Source organism: Tamandua tetradactyla, chromosome 24 (genome assembly GCF_023851605.1).
Source record: "Tamandua tetradactyla isolate mTamTet1 chromosome 24, mTamTet1.pri, whole genome shotgun sequence".
Lineage (NCBI taxonomy): Eukaryota > Metazoa > Chordata > Mammalia > Pilosa > Myrmecophagidae > Tamandua > Tamandua tetradactyla.
In genome coordinates this window covers 9813819-9831452 of record NC_135350.1, presented here as the reverse complement: position 1 = coordinate 9831452, position 17634 = coordinate 9813819, and the positions used below count along the sequence as shown (strand labels likewise).

Genomic DNA, 17634 nt, shown 5'->3' with positions numbered 1-17634 from the left:
ACGTTCAAGAAATAATTAGTACCAATCCTGCTCAAACTCTTCAAAAAAATTGAAGAGGAAGGAAAGCTACCTAACTCATTCTATAAGCCAACATCACCCTCATACCAAAGCAAGACCAAGATATTACAAAAAAAAAAGAAAACTACAGAACAAACTCTCTAATGAATACAGATGCAAAAATCCTCAACAAAATTCTACAAATCGGGCAGGGACGCATCTTCCCGCTCAGAACCTCGCGCCGAAATCCTCAGGTCCTGCTACTCGGGGATTCCCGTAAGTAGCTGGGCTGAAGGCTTCTGGTGCTGTTCGGGGAAAATGGCAGTGGTCACAGTATTCCCGACTCTGGTGTGGCCTCTTTGCTAAAGAATATCTGCACCAAATGACAGAGAAACAGCTGAACCTCTATGATTAATGAGCCCAGTAATGACTGGGATATTTACTACTGGGCCACAGACACAAAACCAGCCCCAGAAATATTTGAAAATGCAGTACTGGTACTGCTAAGAGACTTTACCAAAAACAAAAACAAAGAGCAGAGACTGCGTGGCCCAGATCTCGAATACCTCTTTGAAAATCCGCATTGAACTGTGCCTCCCAGCCTACCATGGGCACTTAGCCCAGGACCCCTTACTGCTCATGATGGGTACCGACCTTGGTTTCCTGCATCTCTTTAGACACCCATCCCATCCAGACCATCAGTCCTCCTGCCTCAGCAAATGGAGCTACCTTTCTCCCCAGACATGAAATTAAATGTTCATGTGACATGTTCTAAAACTTTTTGTTCATCCTGAGTCTCCAAAGCTGCGTGTCCATGTTCCCCACCCTCTGGTCTGGCTGCTTTCTCTTGGCCCTGTCTCCAGAGGCAGGCTTCTGCCACGGGAGGGCACTACAGGGGAAACAGTTGGGCTGGCTCAGTGCAGAGGCAGCCCAATGTGGTGGCTGTCTGCAGTGCCTCTCCCTGCAGCAAAGCCCAGGGCTTTCGTGAAGTGAAACTCCCTCTCTGCAACCCAGGGAAGCTGATCCAAGACTCCTGAGCTGAGTCTCTCAAAGGCCCCATGGACAGAATGAGGGGAGTTGCTTCAGAGTCAACATCCTCCTCATCAGATTTTCTTTAAAATGTTTACCTGTCCACTGAAAATTAATTTAACGTCAGAGAATACTGAAAAAATGAAATTTACAATCCTCCACCTCTCTCACCATTCTTCTAATTGTGTCTGTTCTCGTAGTCATGTTTTATAGAGTTTTCAAGGCCAGAGCCCTAGGCTTTATTTCCATGTAGCACTATCGCAAATTTTTCCATATTTTTGCAATCCTCACAATTATTTTAATGGGCATAATAATAAAACTTAAGAACAATATGAGAACGCCCAGCTATGTGATGATACTGTGAACCACTGACTGTATAGTTTGGATGGATTATACGGTGTGTGAATATATCTCAATAAAATTGCATTAAAATAAAAAAAAAATTCTACAAATCGAACCCAGCAACCCATTGAAAGAATTATACATCATGACCAAGTAGGATTCATCCCAGGTATGCAAGCATGGTTCAACATAAGAAAATCAATTACTGTAATACACCATATCAACAAATCAAAACAGAAAAACCACATGATCATCTCAATTGATGCAGAAAGAGCATTTAACAAAATTCAACATCCTTTCCTATTGAAAACAATTCAAAGGCTAGGAATAGAAGGTACTTTCCTCAAAATGATAAAGGGAACAGATGAAAAACCCACAGCTTACATCATCCTCAAAGAGGAAAACCTGAAAACTTTCCCCCTAAGATCAGGAACAACACAAGGATGTCCACTAGCACCACAGTTATTCAACACTGTGTTGGCAGTTCTAGCCAGAGCAATTAGACAAGAAAAATAAATACAAGGCATCAAAATTGGAAAGGAAGAAGTAAATCTCTCACTGTTTGCAGATGATATGATACCATACGTCGAAAACCCTGAAAACTCCACAGCGAAACTACTAGAGCTAATAAATGAGTACAGCAAAGTGGCAGGTTACAAGATCAATACCCCAAAATCTGTAGTGTTTCTATATAATAGTAATGAACAATCTGAGGGGGAAATCAAGAAAAGAATTCCATTTACGTTTGCAACCAAAAGAAGAAAATATTTAAGAATAAATTTAACAAAAGAGACAAAAGACCTATACAGAGAAAACCATAAAAAATTGTTAAAAGAAATCACAGAAGATTTAAATAGATGGAAGGGCATACCGTATTCATGGATTGGAAGATTGAATATAGTTAAGATGTCAAATCTACCTAAATTGATTTACCAGATTCAATGCAATGCCAGTTAAAATACCAAAAACTTACTTTTCAGAACTAGGAAAACCAATAACCAAACTTATCTGGAAGGGCAGGGTGCCACTAACAGCTAAAAGTATCCTGAGAAAAAAAATGAAATCAGAGGTTTCATGCTACCTGACTTAAAGGCGTATTAGGAAGCTACAGTGATCAAAACACCATGGTACTGGCACAAAGATAGATATACTGACCAATGGAATAGAATAGGGTGTTCAGATATAGACCCTCTCATTTGCGGACAACTGATCATTGATAAGGCAGTCAAACCAACTCACTTGGGATAGAACAGTCTCTTAAATAAATGGTGCCTACAGAACTGGATATCCACATGTAAAAGAATGAAAGAGGACCCATATCTCACACCCTATACAAAAATTAACTCAAAATGGATCAAAGACCTAAACGTTAGATCTAAGACCATAAAACTGTAAGAAGAAAATGTAGGGAAATATCTTTTAAATCTTATACTTGGAGGCGGTTTCCTTGACCTTAAACCCAAAGCAAGAGCATTGAAGAAAGAAAGAAAGAAATGGGATCTCCTCAAAATTAAATACTTTTTTGCATCAAAGAACTTTGTCAAGAAAGTAAAAAGACAGCCTAAACAATGGGAGACATGTTTGGAAACAATATATCAGATAAAGGTCTTGTATCCAGAATTTATAAAGAGATTGTTCAACTCAACAACAAAAAGACAGCCAACCCAATTACAAAATGGGCAGATTTGAACAGACACTTCTCAGAAGAGGAAATACAAATAGCCAAAAGGCATATGAAAAGATGCTCAACTTCCCTATTAGATAAATGCAAATCAAAACCACAATGAGATATCATCTCACAACCACCAGAATGGCCATTATCAATAAAACAGAAAATGACCAGTGATGGAGAGGATGTGGAGAAAGAGGCACACTTATCCACTGTTGGTGGGAATGTCAAATGGTACAACTGCTGTGGAAGGCAGTTTGGTAGTTCCTCAAAAAGCTAGAAAAAGAATTGCCATATGACCTGGCAGTACCATTGCTAGGTTATCTACTCACACAACATGAGGGTAAGGACACAAATGGACATTTGCCACCAATGTTTATAGCAGCATTATTTACAATTGCAAAAAGACAGAAACAGCCAAAATGTTCATCAACAGACGGGTGGCTAAAAAAAACTGTGGTATATACATATGATGGAATATTATACAGCTGTAAGACAGAATAAAGTTATGAAGTATGTAACAACATGAATGGACCTTAAGGACATTATGCTGAGTGAGATTAGCCAGAAACAAAAGGACAAATACTGTACGGTTTCATTGATACGAACTGACATTAGTGAATAAACTTGGAGAATTTCATTAGTAACAGAGACCATCAGGAGATAGAAATAGGATAAGCTATTGGGTAATTGGAGCTGAAGGGATGCAGATTGTGCAACAGGACTGAATGTAAAAACTCAGAAATGGACAGCACAATACTACCTAACTGTAATACATTTAAAACACTGAATGAAGCTGAATGTGAGAATGATAGAGGGAGGAGGGGGCACAAATGAAATCAGAAAGAAAGACAGACAATAAAGACTGAGATGGTATAATCTAGGAATGCCTAGAGTGTATAATGATAGTGACTAAATGTACAAATTTAAAAAATGTTTTTGCATGAGGAAGAACAAAGGAATGTCATTACTGCAGGGTGCTGAAAATAGATAGTTAACATTATAAAATTTTGTCTTGTGTGTGAGACTAAAGCAAAAAATGTTTATTTGGTACAAAATTTATATTCTGTGATTTCTATTAACAATTTCTTACAGTTTTCTCTATATAGGTCTTTTGCCTCTTTAGTAAAATTTATCCCTAAATATTTTATTCTTTCGGCTGCAATTGTAAATGGAATTTTTTTTTTCATGATTTCGCCCTCAGATTGTTCACCCACTGGTTGTTTAAGAGTGTGTTGTTGAGCCTCCATATATTTGTGAATTTTCTGGCACTCTGCCTATTATTGATTTCCAACTTCATGCCTTTATGATCTGAGAAAGTATTATGTATGATTTCAATCTTTTTAAATTTATTGAGACCTGCTTTGTGACCCAGCATATGGTCTATCCTTGAGAATGATCCATGAGTACTTGAGAAATAGGTATATCCTGCTGTTGTGGGGTGTAATGTTCTAAAGATGTCTGTTGAGTCTAGCTCATTTATTGTATTATTCAATTTCTCTGTTTCTTTATTGATCCTCTGTCTAGATGTACTGTCCATTGATGAGAGTGGGGAACTGAAATCCCCAATAATTATAGATGTGTCTGTTTCTCTTTTCAGTGTTGTCCTCATGTATTTTGGAGCATACTGGCTTGGTGCATAAATATTTATGATTGTTATGTCTTCTTGTTGAATTGTTCCTTTTATTAATACATAGTGTCCTGCTTTGTCTCTTTTAACTGTTTTACATTGGAAGTTTAATTTGTTGGTTAGTAGTATAGCTACTCCTGCTCTTTACTGATTGTTATTTGCATAAAATATCTTTCCCTACCTTTCACTTTCAACTTATGTTTATCCTTGCATCAAAGATGTGTTTCCTGTAGACAGCATATAGATGTGTCCTGTTTTTTAATCCATTATGGCAGTCTATGTCTCTTGATTGGGGAGTTTAATCCATTAACATTTAGTGTTATCACTGTACAGGCAGTACTTTCTTCTATCATTTCACCTTTTGGATTTTACATGATATAACTAATTTTCCTTCTTTTACCTTAACTGATAGTCTTCCTTGCTACATTCTTTTCCACACCTCCCTCTCCTGTCTTCATATCTGTCTCTAGTGATCCCTTTAGTATTTCTTGCAGAGGTTGTCTCTTGGTCACAAATTCTCTCAGTGATTTTTTGTCTGAAAATGTTTTCATTTCTCCCTCATTTCTGAAGGACAATTTTGCTGGATATAGAATTCTTGGTTGGCAGTTTTTCTCTTTTAGTAATTTAAATATATAATCCTGCTGTTTTCTCACTCCATGGTTTCTGCTTTTCTCTTGCAGCTTTCAAGATTCTCTCTGACATCTGACATTCTGATTAGTAAGTGTCTTGGTGTACGTCTATTTGGATCTATTCTATTTGGGGCTTGCTGTACTTCTTGGATCTATAATTTTGTCTTTCATAAGAGTTGGGAAATTTTCAGTGATAATTTCCTCCATTAGCTTTTCTCCTCCTTTTCCCTTCTCTTCTTCTTCTGAGACACCCACAACACGTATATTCATGTGCTTCATGTTGTCATTCAATTCCCTGAGTCCCTGTTCATATTTTTCCATTCTTTTCCCTATATTTTCTTTTGCTGGTCTGATTTCAGATGTCCCGTCCTCCAGTTCACTAATCCTATCTTCTGCCTCTTGAAATCTAACATTGTAGGCTTCCACTGTTTTTTTTTCATCTCTTCTACTGTGCCTTTCATTCCCATAAGTTCTGTGATTTGTTTTTTCAGACTTTTGAGTTCTTCTTTTTGTTCATTCCTTACCTTCTTTATGTCCTCCCTCAATTCACTGATTTGATTTTCGACGCAGTTTTCCAGGTCTATTTGAACATTCTGAATTAATTGTTTCAACTCCTGTATCTCATTTGAATTGTTAGTTTGCTCCTTTGACTGAGCTATATCTTCAATTTTCCTAATATGGTTCGTTATTTTTGCTGGTGTCTAGGCATTTAATTACCTTAATTACTTTATTCCGGAGATTTTTTCACTCTTTTTACCTAGGATTTTCTTGCTGGATGACTTTGTTGTCTATCTGTTCTTTGACATTCAGTTCAGCTTATTCTTGACCTCTATCTTTAGGTTTTGCTTAAGAGATTAGAATTTTTCAGTTCTTATTTTCCTATTTCTTGCCCTGCCTGTGTGGTACATTTTTTTTTAACCCCTTCGGAGGGTCTTTATAGACCCCAATCAGATTTTCCCAGACCAAACTGGCCTCCTGTCAGGAGGAAAGAGTCACCTGCATCAGTTTTCCCTCAGGGAGAGACCCAGCAAATTGAAAGGCTTTGCTATGAAGCCTCTGGGCTCTCTGTTTTCCTATCCTGCCCAGTATGTGGTGCTTGTCTGCCTGCAGGTCCCACCAGCGTAAGGTGATGTGGTACCTTTAACTTCAGCAGACTCTCCCTGATGGCAGCATGGTGGAGACAGAGGAGAGGTTGTAGTCTGGTTTTAATTGCTTCACTTTTCCAGACCCTGGGGTCTGAACTCCTTGAGGAAGGGATTCCACCTGAGCTGGGCCCCACCCCTCTCCCAGGGAAGGCAAAGGCCCCAGACCAGCTCTCAAACAAGCATAGTTCTGCCTATGCCTGGGGCAGTGGAGCCCGAAAGCCTTGCAGCTGTATCCAAAGAGCAGTCAAGCTGTAGAAACAAAGCCACCAAAACGAAACAGAAAAATTCTTTTCAGAGCCAGATCCCCATTTCTCACATTTGCCAATCAAGAGCTTAAGTTGGTACATTGCTCTGTGTATTTCCAGGTCCTATGTGCCCCCTCCTTTCCTTCAGGGTCCAGACATTTTCAAATCCAAAAAAACCTCTGTGGTTTTTTTTTTCTTTTTCTTTCAGCCCTGCCCCCTCTGCACTGGGGCAAAAGGTTTATCTGAGCTGGGGGCCTATTTTTAATCGTCAGAATTTGTTAATTAATTTCACAATTGGAGTTTGGTTGCACTCAGCTTCTGCTGCTGGTAAAGTCCCTTTTCTTTCCCCTCTGGAAAGCAGCCTGTGGGGGAGGGGTGCTGGCTGTCACAGCTTGGGGAACTCACAGTTCTGGATGGGCTTGCAGCCAGTTCAGCTGGTCCAGACTGATATATGTTGTGTGTCCAGTCACTGACAAGGCCCCAGCAGTTGTTCTGTACTGTTCCTGGTTATTTATTAGCTGCTCTGGAGGATGAATTAAATCCCACACCTTGCTAAGCCACCATCTTGGCCCCTCCAAGACTGTATCATTTAATCTCTATATATTTGTGAATGCTCTGGTTCTTTGGTGAATATTAATTTCTAGCTTCATTTCATTGTGGTCAGAGAAAGCTCTTTGGATAATTTCAATTGTATTAAATTTATAAAGGCTCAGTTTGGATCCTGGGGAAAGATGGGGCATATTGAGGTGTGGAATTTAGTTTGTCCTCCAGAGAAGCTAGTAAATAGACAGGAACTGTACAGAACAACTACTGGGGGGACATCAGTGACTGGACATACAGTATACACTAGTCTGGAATGGATGGAATGGCTGAGATCCCACACAGGACTGTAAGAGTTCCAAGCCACGGAGGCCAATGTTTCTCCCCCTAGGTCATAGCAGGCTGGTTTCCCAAGGTGAAAGGAAACAGACTTTACTAGTAGCAAGGAAACAGATCAACCAAGCTCCAAATGCAGAATTAACTAACAAATTCTGACTACTGTAAACAGACCCAGAGCACAGACAAATCTGGAGTAAGCACTAAAAGAAACAGGAGTTTTTGTCCCAGCAGAGAAGGGGCAGGGCTGATGGAAAAATAAATAAATAAATAAAACGGAGGCTTTTTGAGTTGGACAGCACAAAATACTGAAAAAGGGCTGGACCCCAAGAAAACAGGGTACATAAAACCTGGGGTCACATAGAGCCACGTACCAACTCAAATTCTTTATTGTAAAACCTGGGGAGTGGAGGCCCAGCTCAGAAGAGGCTTTTATTTTTTCAGTTAACAAATCTTTACTGAGTGCTGTTCTAGGCACCAGGAAAACAAAATAACAGTTTTTTCCATGCCTTTGTGATTGTTTGATCATTATTCAGCAATGCTTTGAGTGGCTATGACATAATTCACTCAATGATCAACAGTAATTATCTGGTAAATTTTGGTTATATTTTAATAAAATTTATAAATCTATGCCTAGCTATGGATAGAATTGAAGTTTCGTGACAGAAAGAACCATATCTGTTTCATGTAATACTAGATACCCAGAGTGAGGCATATTCCATCTACACAGGGATAGTGGAATGAAGGAAATAATGGAACAAAATACATTTATTAAGCTATTTTTCACTTTTGCCTACTAAAATTAATGCAGCCATCTAACTGATGAATTTAACGTTTTTCCCTTAATTTGATAAAAGAGATATGCACTTACTTATGCCTGAAGAATAAGAAGAACTGAAGGATGAACCAACCAGATGAACCAAGTGAAGGATGAGTTCCAGGACCAGGGCCCAGAGGATGCTCTTATGAATTAAAGTACTGATAGGAAGCACCTGAAGGAAAGGTTTAGTTCTTAATAACTTGGCCAAGAAATCAAATAATGGGAAGATGCCTGTGGGACACAGGGTAACTGGATGAAATTTCCTTCTCAGAACTCTCACTCACCAGAAAAGAGCTTTAATGGAACCAGATGAAAAAATGGAGGATAGGATACAATATACCAGGAAACAGGGTTAGAAATCTCTCTTCCTCCTCTTTTGGTAGGTACAGGAAAGAATAGCCCTCTTTATCATTCTCTATAATATATAAAGAATTTTGGTCCCTGAGTAACTGGATAAGAGCATTTCTTTATCAGGAAGGACCTCCTTGTGAAAATGGGGTTTGGTCAGTCCACTTATGGGTAGAAGGAAGAGCCCAGGTGTCTTACAGAAACAAAAGTGTATTACAGCCCAGAGTTGGACCTGATAGGGAATTCTCGGAAGCACTGTCAAGGAGAGGGCACCCTCAAGTTGGCACTAGGTATAAGAGGGACTATGGAGAGAACAAAAATATTGATGGAATTGGTAGAATGATTCTGTGTGGTAATCCCTCTTCAACATTCCACTTCTGGAATCTTTGGTAAAATTTACATTGCTTACTAATGCTTTATAAAGAATATTTTCTTTGGGGAGGAGGGAGTGTAAATGCTGAATCCTGTTTCGAGGTTGAAACCCAAACAATATGTGGAAACATTTGATATTCAGTCACACTGAGCCTACCCTATTCTTTCTTGACATTTTGTGGGGAAGGGCACCAGAAAGACACTAAGGAAAAGACGGGGAAATCCTCTCTTGGCCTGGAATGAGGACAGCCCACATTACCTAAAAAGCTCTCTTGCTTTGTAGCAATAGGGAACAAAGGGTTTCTTCCCAGCATTCCTTATGGAAAGTAGCCATATCTCTATAAACAGACTGCCTGAATACCAATTCTTCCCTAGGTATATGATTTCCTAGTCTCTAACCTTTAAAAAAAATTCTTTTTTTTTTTTTTTTTTTTTGCCCTATTTGCAGCCTGGACTCAAGCGGGCTGGGCCAAGGGAAAAAAGAAGAGACCTTGTCCAAGGTTGAGCCACCTCTCTGTGGCCAAGTGGTAGGATAGCAGCAAGAAATGTCAGCTAGGATCTACCTAGATAAGAGTGAAATGCAAAGAAATGGTTTGGAGGAGGTGCATGCTTCTGAGTTTTATTATTAAGGAAGGTGGCATTTCCCTTAAACTATTGCTTCTTTAGCTCCCCAGACCAGAAGAGGAAATGCAGAGGAAATTTAGGTTCAGGATATCCATGGAAGTTTTTAAAGTCATAAACATATTTTGGCATAAGGACTATATCATATGCAGTCATTTTTTTGTTTTCTCATTAGATATTTGAGTGATTTTTTTTCACCTGAGTTTACGACAGGGAAGTACAAAATAAAACAAATCATCTCTATTGGAACTGATAACCTAGAAAATGTAGTTGCATAGAAAGTAGTAAGATGATTCAAAATAGCAAGTAAAAGAATCAAATACTCAGGAATGACATTAATTAGGGATGTAAAGGACTTCTACCCAGAAAACCACATAACACTGCTTAAAGAAATCAAAGGAGACCTAAATAGTTGGAAAGATAGTCCCTGCTCATGGATAGGAAGGCTAAATATAGTTAGGATGTTAATTCTCCTCAAATTGATCTACAAATTCAACACAGCATCAATCAAAATTCTAACAACCCACTTTGAAGATTTGGAAAAGCTAACTCCAAATTCATTTGGAAGGCGAAAAGACCCCAAATAGCTAAATCATCCTAAAAAAGAAGAACAAAGTGGGAGGATTAGCACTCCCTGACTTTAAAACCTATTATAAAGCCACAATGGTCAAAACAGCATGGTACTGGCACAAAGACAGAAGCATTGACCAATGGAATCAAATCAAGAGTGCAGAAATAGACCACAAAATCTATGGTCAACTGATTCTTGACAAGGCCCCCAAAGCCTCTGAACTGGGCCAAAATAGTCTTTTCAATAATTGGGCATGGAAGAACTGGATATCAGTAGCCAAGAGAATGAAAGAGGACCCCTATCTTACACCTACACAAAAATTAACTCAAAGTGGATCAAACACCTAAATATAAGAACTAGCACCATAAAGCTTCTAGAAGAAAATGTAGGGAAACATCTTCAAGACCTAGTAATAGGAGGTAGCTTCCTAAACTTTACACCCAAAGCACAAGCAACAAAAGAAAAAAATAGATAAATGGAACTTCTCAAAATCAAATGCTTTTGCACTTCAAAAGATATTGCCAAAAAGGTGAAGAGGCAGCCAACTCAAAGGGAGAAAATATTGGGAAATCACATATCAGACAAAGGATTTGTTTCCTGTATATTCAAAGAAATCATATAATTTAGCAACAAAAGAACAAACAACCCAATTATAAAATGCACTAAAGATATGAATAGGCATTTTTCTGAAAAGCAAATATATATAAAGGAAATGCAGATCAAGACTACAATGAGATACCACCTCACACCTATAAGAATGGCTACTATTAAACAAACGGGAAACTATAAATACAGAGGATGTGGAGAAACTGGAACACTTATGTACTGCTGGTGGGAAGGTATAATGATGCAGCCACAATGGAAGACTGTTCAGCAGTTCCTTAGGAAATTAAATAGCGAGTTGTCTTATGACCCGGCAATAGCACTACTTGGTATATACCCAGAAGAGCTGAAAGCAATGACACAAACAGACACTTGCACACCAATGTTCAAAGCAGCATTATTCACAATCATCAAAAGATGGAAACAAACCAAATGCCCATCAACAGAGAAGTGGATCAACAAAATGTGGTATATATATATATGATGGAATATTATGTAGCAGTAGGATGAAATGGCATGACAAGATGGATGAGCCTTGAGGATATAATGCTGAGTGAAATTAGCCAGACAAAAAAGGATAGATACTGTTATGATTCCACTTTTACGACTAGCATAAAGGCATAATCAGGCTTATAATACAGAATATAGCTGACTTAGAGATATACAGAAACTAGAGATGAGTGAACCATTAGCTAATGAAGTTGAACTCCAATGTAAGGGAACAGACAAGAGTGAAGGTGAGTCTCTAGTGGGTCTAGAAGTAATACTACCATATTGAAGATGAACAAGATTGAGGGATTGTATAGACCTACGTGTCCCACTGATTCACACTAGAAATATGAATTGGTTCTAGCAAGAATTACTTCAAAGATATGATTCTTGTATAAAAGTGTTTAAGTCCAGAGTACAGGGGAAAACTGCTATTGCATGCTATGAGGTATGTTCAAAAGAAAACTATCAGCACTCCCACAGCAACAGCAGAGGTAAAGAATGGGGTGAGGGACAAGAGTTAAGAGAAGATTGATTTACCATTTGCCAAAGGTGCATTTATTGGTTTTCTTTCTCTTGAGGACAAAGAAATTATCTAAAATTGACAATGTTGATGGACTGTGGACTTTGGGCCTTCTACATGATGCCCAATGAATGCAGGTGGCTGAAGGATACAGTGACAGAGAAGTAGATCAGCGAATGATGGTGTATACATATGAACGAAGGTTGTGCTGCTATAAAAAGAACACAGTTGCCAGGCATGCAGTGATATGAATGAACATGTGGGACATTTGATGAGACAAAACGAGCCAGAAACAAAAGAACAGCAATGGTATGGTCACTTTTAGAAAATGCTTATAAGAAAACAGAGGCCTAGACTGTAAGCTTTTAGGAGCCAAGATGGTGGCTTAGTGAGGAGTGGATTTTAGTTTGTCCTCCAGCGCAGCTGGTAAATAGGCAGGAACAGTACAGAACAACTGCTGGGGCCACGTCAGTGACTAGACACTCAGAATAATCTGGACAAGCTGGTCCAGCTGTGAGCCCATGCGGAACCATGAGTCCCCGAAGTCTAGAGGCCAGTGTTCCTCCCTGTGGTAGTTAGATTCAGGTGTCAACTTGGCTAGGTGAAGGTGCTTAGTTCTAAAGCTGTGGACATGAGCCAATGGATGTGAACCTCATCTGTTGATTACATCTGCAGTCGGCTAGAAGGCATGCCTGCTGCAATGAATGATGTTTGATTTAATTGGCTGGTGCTTAAATGAGAGACTCAATGTAGCACAGCCCAAGCAGCTCAACATACCTCATCTCAGCACTCACAGCTCACCCGAGGCCTTTGGAGATGCAGAAAGAAATTACCCCGGGGAAAGTTGTTGGAACCCAGAAGCCTGGAGAGAAGGCCAGCAGAGATCACCCTGTGCCTTCCCATGTAAGAGAAAACCTAAAGAACCTCAGGTGAAAGCTAGCTGCCTTTCCTCTGAAGAACTAACGAAATACATCCCCTTTTATTAAAAGCCAATCTGTCTCTGGTGTGTTGTATTCCGGCAGCTGGCAAACTAGAATACTCCCCCGACAGGCTGCTTCCCAGAGGGGAAAGGAAAGAGACTTTCCTAGCAGCAGGGGCTGAGCACAACCAGGCTCCAATTGTGGAATTAATTAACAAATTCTGACTACTAAAAATAGGCCCCCAGCTCAGCTGAACCTGGAGTAAAAAAGCTGAGGTTGCAGGGTTCTGCCGTGCTACAGAAGGGGCAGGGTGGATGGAAAAAGAGAAAAAAAAACCACAGGTTTTTGGATGGGACAGTACGAAATACTTGAAAGGATCGGGGGCCGTGAAGGAAAGGAGGGGACACATGGGACCTAGAGATACACAGAGGAACGTACCAACTTAAGCTCTTGATTGGCAAACCCGAGGAATGGGGGTTCTGCTCTAAAAAGGATTTTTTTCTTTTCTTTTTTGTGTCTGTGTTTCTATGGCTTGACTGCTCTTTGGATACACTTGGAAGAACTAGAGAATGAAGAGCAAACTAACCGCAAAGCAAGCAAAAGGAAAAAAATAATGAAGATTAGAGAAGAAATAAGTGAAATTGAGAACATGAAAACAATTGAGAAAATCAACAAAACCAGAAGTTGGTTCTATGAGAAATTCCTTAAGATTGATAGACCCTCAGCAAGGTTGACAAAAAGAAGAAGAGAGAGGATGCAAATAAATAAAAATCAGAAATGGAAGAGGAGACATAATCACTGACCCCACAGAAATAAAGGAGGTAATGAAAGGATACTATGAACAACTTTATGCTAACAAACTAGACTGTAAGCTCTTAGAGCAGACACATTAAGTCCAGAGTGGTGACTATTATTTCTGGATTCTGAGAGGCTGTTTATACATAGAACCAGGTATTTAGAGCTAAGAACAAAGCCGAACAGGTTGGGGTCATAGTAATTCAGAACACAGGGGTAAGGAAAACAGGGTCTATATTTTAGAACCACACATACTTTTTGAGATCACTGGAAGAAAGGTTTATTTGCTCTGCAATGGAAATTTTCTGTAGTGCATATTCTAATTCAACCTATCTGTATAGCTCATTTGAACATCTGAAACACAGGGAGCATAGAACAAGAAAGAGGTCCTTTAATCCTGAATAGATTATTGTAATGCCTGGATACATCCTGAGTATATTAAGCAGATAATCAAAAAGTATTGGCAAATCCCTTGAGAGAGGGGAGAAGGAATATGGAACTATTAAACCTTTCCATCAGGGAATCCCCTGATACTGTGTCAAACTTCAGGGACACCCAAATCAATAGGCCATGACCTCGTTGATGAAGCTTACTTTTGTGAAGCTTATGTAGGTAGCAGAGAACCTTAGACTACCTATACGCATGCCTAAGAGGTCTGGAGGACCTCTATTGTTGCTCAGATGTGGCCTCAGTCTCTCTAACTCTGCAAGTGATATCACTGCCCTCCCTCCTATGTGGAACATGACATCCAGGGGTGAAAGTCTCCTTGGCGACGTGGGAGATGACTCCCAGGGATGAATCTAGACCTGGCACCATGGGATCAACAATTTCATCCTGACCAAAAGGGGGAAAAGAAGTGTAATTAATATAGTATCAATGGCAGAGAGTTCAAATAGAGTTGAGAGGCTACTCTGGAAGTTGCTCTTATGCAAGCTTCAGATAGAACTTGCTACCTATCACAATCTGCCAGCCCCCAACCAGGACCATTCCAGCCAATCTTAAAGAATACCTAGGGCAATATATAGGATTCCACAAGGGTTCCAGGCACTAGAGTAACTTTCCAGAAACCTACAACCTCCAGATGGGTCCTTGATTCATATAAGTCCTGAAAGCACAGCCTCTCCAGAACATCAAACAGCTCCATCTCCCTATCCCATATTAGTGGCAAACCCTTCCAATATCAAAAATTTAGAATTCCTATAGCCCAAGCAATCCTAAAGAGAGTAATGGAAAGATCAAACGTGATGGTGGAATTACACATAGAAGATAGGATTTAACAAATGAATATGAATGTTGAATCATTACATTGATATCTCTTTTAGTCTCCAGTATTTTAGAGCAGCTAAAAGTAAAAACCTAAAATTGTGAAACTGTAACCATGTCAAAGTCTGAAACATGTTCTATAACTAATTGTGGTGCTATGCTTTGCAATCTATAGCTTCTTTGTATATATGTTACTTTTCACAAAAAAAGAAGGAAAAAAAGTTGATTGTGATGATAAAAAAACATTTAAGCCCTCCAGCCTCCTATATTCAAGAGCAGCTAGAAGGAAAAATGAGAGGATTTTATGGTAGCCCATGACAAACTCTGGGATCTGTCCTGTAACCACTTGTTAAAGAGTGCTTTGAAAACTATTGCTTTTTTATTTCTTTGCTTTGTATATATGTTATACTATACAATAAAAAAACTTGGAAAAAAAAAAAAGGAAATAGTAAGACGAAGGACATAGTTTCAAATGGAGCTTGATCTTTTAAAGTTGTTCAGAGACAGAATTTCCCACCAAGCTAGCACAAATAACGTGCTTTCCATGAAAATAGCAATCATAAAGTTAATTGGTTTTTTTTCCTTCACTATTTGTTTTAAGAGGAAAATTCAGAAGTTTGTAGGGATTTCTGATGCCACAAATTATTTCATGTATGGCTGTATTTAGAAATTAGGGTTTTTTAACTTACAGTAATTGACACATGCCTAATTACAATTTGCATTCCTGTTATTTAAACTGAGATATTCTTTTTGAGGTTGAACAAAATCTAAAGAGAAGGGGTAGTGTGATGGTGGCTCAGTGGCAGAATTCTCACCTGTCATGCTGAAGACCCGGGTTCGATTCCCGGTGCCTGCCCATGCGAAAAAAAAAAAAATGTAAAGAGAAGATTTTATTGCCCAAGAAATAAGTTGGAGAAAGTCTTTGGAGAATGACCTGAATGAACTGGTAAATTAGCTTTCTCCAGATTTTGGTGATTTCCCCACTTCTTCCATAATTCCTCAGTGCTCTGGCCATTTTCTAGTTAGTCATGGTCTTCAAGTTGGCTTTTCATTTTCCCCAAAGTTCTGCAAGGTTTTCTTTGTTTTTTTGGTACAAACTAAAAGATGTCTTTAGGTTTATCTACCACTGAATGCATGATCCCATCTCAGGATTACACAGGGACTCATGAATGTATTTGTACAGTCAGAGCTTCTTTCTGCCTTTTCCTTCCTTCTGCTGGAGGATAGCAGGTTATACCAGCTGGTTTACAGTGGTATTCTGTAGAGTTTGATGACTATTTCCTTCAAAATAGAAGTCTGCGGCACTGTTGATTATGGTTTTCCAGTTATAGACAACTTCCTTTCTAGGCAGCATTCCATAGCATTTGGAATTTCCGGACATGAGGGCAACTTTTGTAATTTTGTGTGTACTGAGATCTCCAGTTGAATGCTGTCTTAGTACTTCAAAAGCAATTTCAAATGCTTGAACCAGCTTGTCTTGTTCAATACAAGTCATCCTTTGTTAATAAACTGATGATTCTATCCATCAGAGTTCAGTCTAGTGTTTCTAAATGTTCAAGATGGAAATAACCTTCTCTTCTGAAACATGTATCTCCATCTCCCTTACCTAATTTGTCATTTTTTACTTCTTAACAGCGCATTAGATAGAACTGTGAGCACTCTCAGGCTCCAGCACTACCCCAGGCAAGGGCGGAATTAAGGCATGTCTGAGAGACAAAGTAACTGGTCAGGTGAAAGGGGTTAATTCCCTAAAGGGCATTTCTTCTCCAAGAAAAGGGGCAGGACCTAACTCAAGTGGAGGCCCTCCTTCAGGGAATTCAGGCCCCAGGGGCTGGAAAACAGAAGTAATCAAAGCCCTGCCTACTGCCTCAGCCTTTGTCTCAACCACACCATGGCAGGAAGAGGGTGCTGAAACTAAAGGCACCACATCACTTTATGCCAGTGGGGAGCTGCAGGCTGACAAGCACCACATGCAAGGCAGGATAGGAAAAGCACAGAGTCTAGAGGCTTCATAGGAAAGTCTGACAACCTGCTGCATCACCCCCTCAGGGAAACTTTATACTTGGTATTCTCTCCTCCTGGGATGTGGGCCTGTGTGGTCTGGGAAAATATGACTGGGGTCAATAATATATGAAGAGACCATCCTCAAAAATAAAGAAAAAAGGCTCCATATAGGCACCACAAGAAACAGAAAAACAAAAACTGAAAAATTCTGATTAGTTACCCAGAACCCATGCTAAAGGTCTAGAATAAATTGAACTAAATGTTAAAGAACAGAGAACAAAGCCATCCAACATGAAAACTCCATGTAAAAGAGTGATAAAAATTTCCAGAATAAACTAATAAAGGAAATCAAATGCCTAGACGCCAGTAAAAAAATGAGTCTTCATAGAAAAATCAAAGATGTGGCCCAATCAGAGGCACAAACCAACACTTCAAACAAGATACAGGAGTTAAACAACTTATTCAGGGGTGTTTGAACAGACATGCAAAATCTCAACAAAAACCAAATCAATAAGTTCAGAGAGGATATAAAGAATGAAGTTGTGACGCATACAACTAAGTGAATGAACCTTAAGGACAGTGCATTGAGTGAAATGGCAGAAACAAAACAACAAACATTATTACGCCTTGCTCGTATGGACTAACTATGACACACTCTGAGAATGAAGTTTAGAGCATGGATCTGGTGGGGGCCTATTGTAAGAGGTCCTAGATGGAAAGCTCTTATAGCAGTCACATATATT

The 17634-nt window shown here is 39.3% G+C and overlaps 1 protein-coding gene and 1 pseudogene across 12 annotated transcripts in view; both read right to left on the bottom strand.

Annotated features, from left to right (window-relative positions):
* The window catches only part of ZGRF1 (zinc finger GRF-type containing 1), a 250677-nt gene that overhangs the window by 64520 nt on the left and 168523 nt on the right, over positions 1-17634 (bottom strand). The gene's annotated exons all lie outside the window — the stretch shown is intronic.
* Positions 15023-17184, bottom strand: LOC143668433 (transcription factor Spi-C-like; annotated as a pseudogene).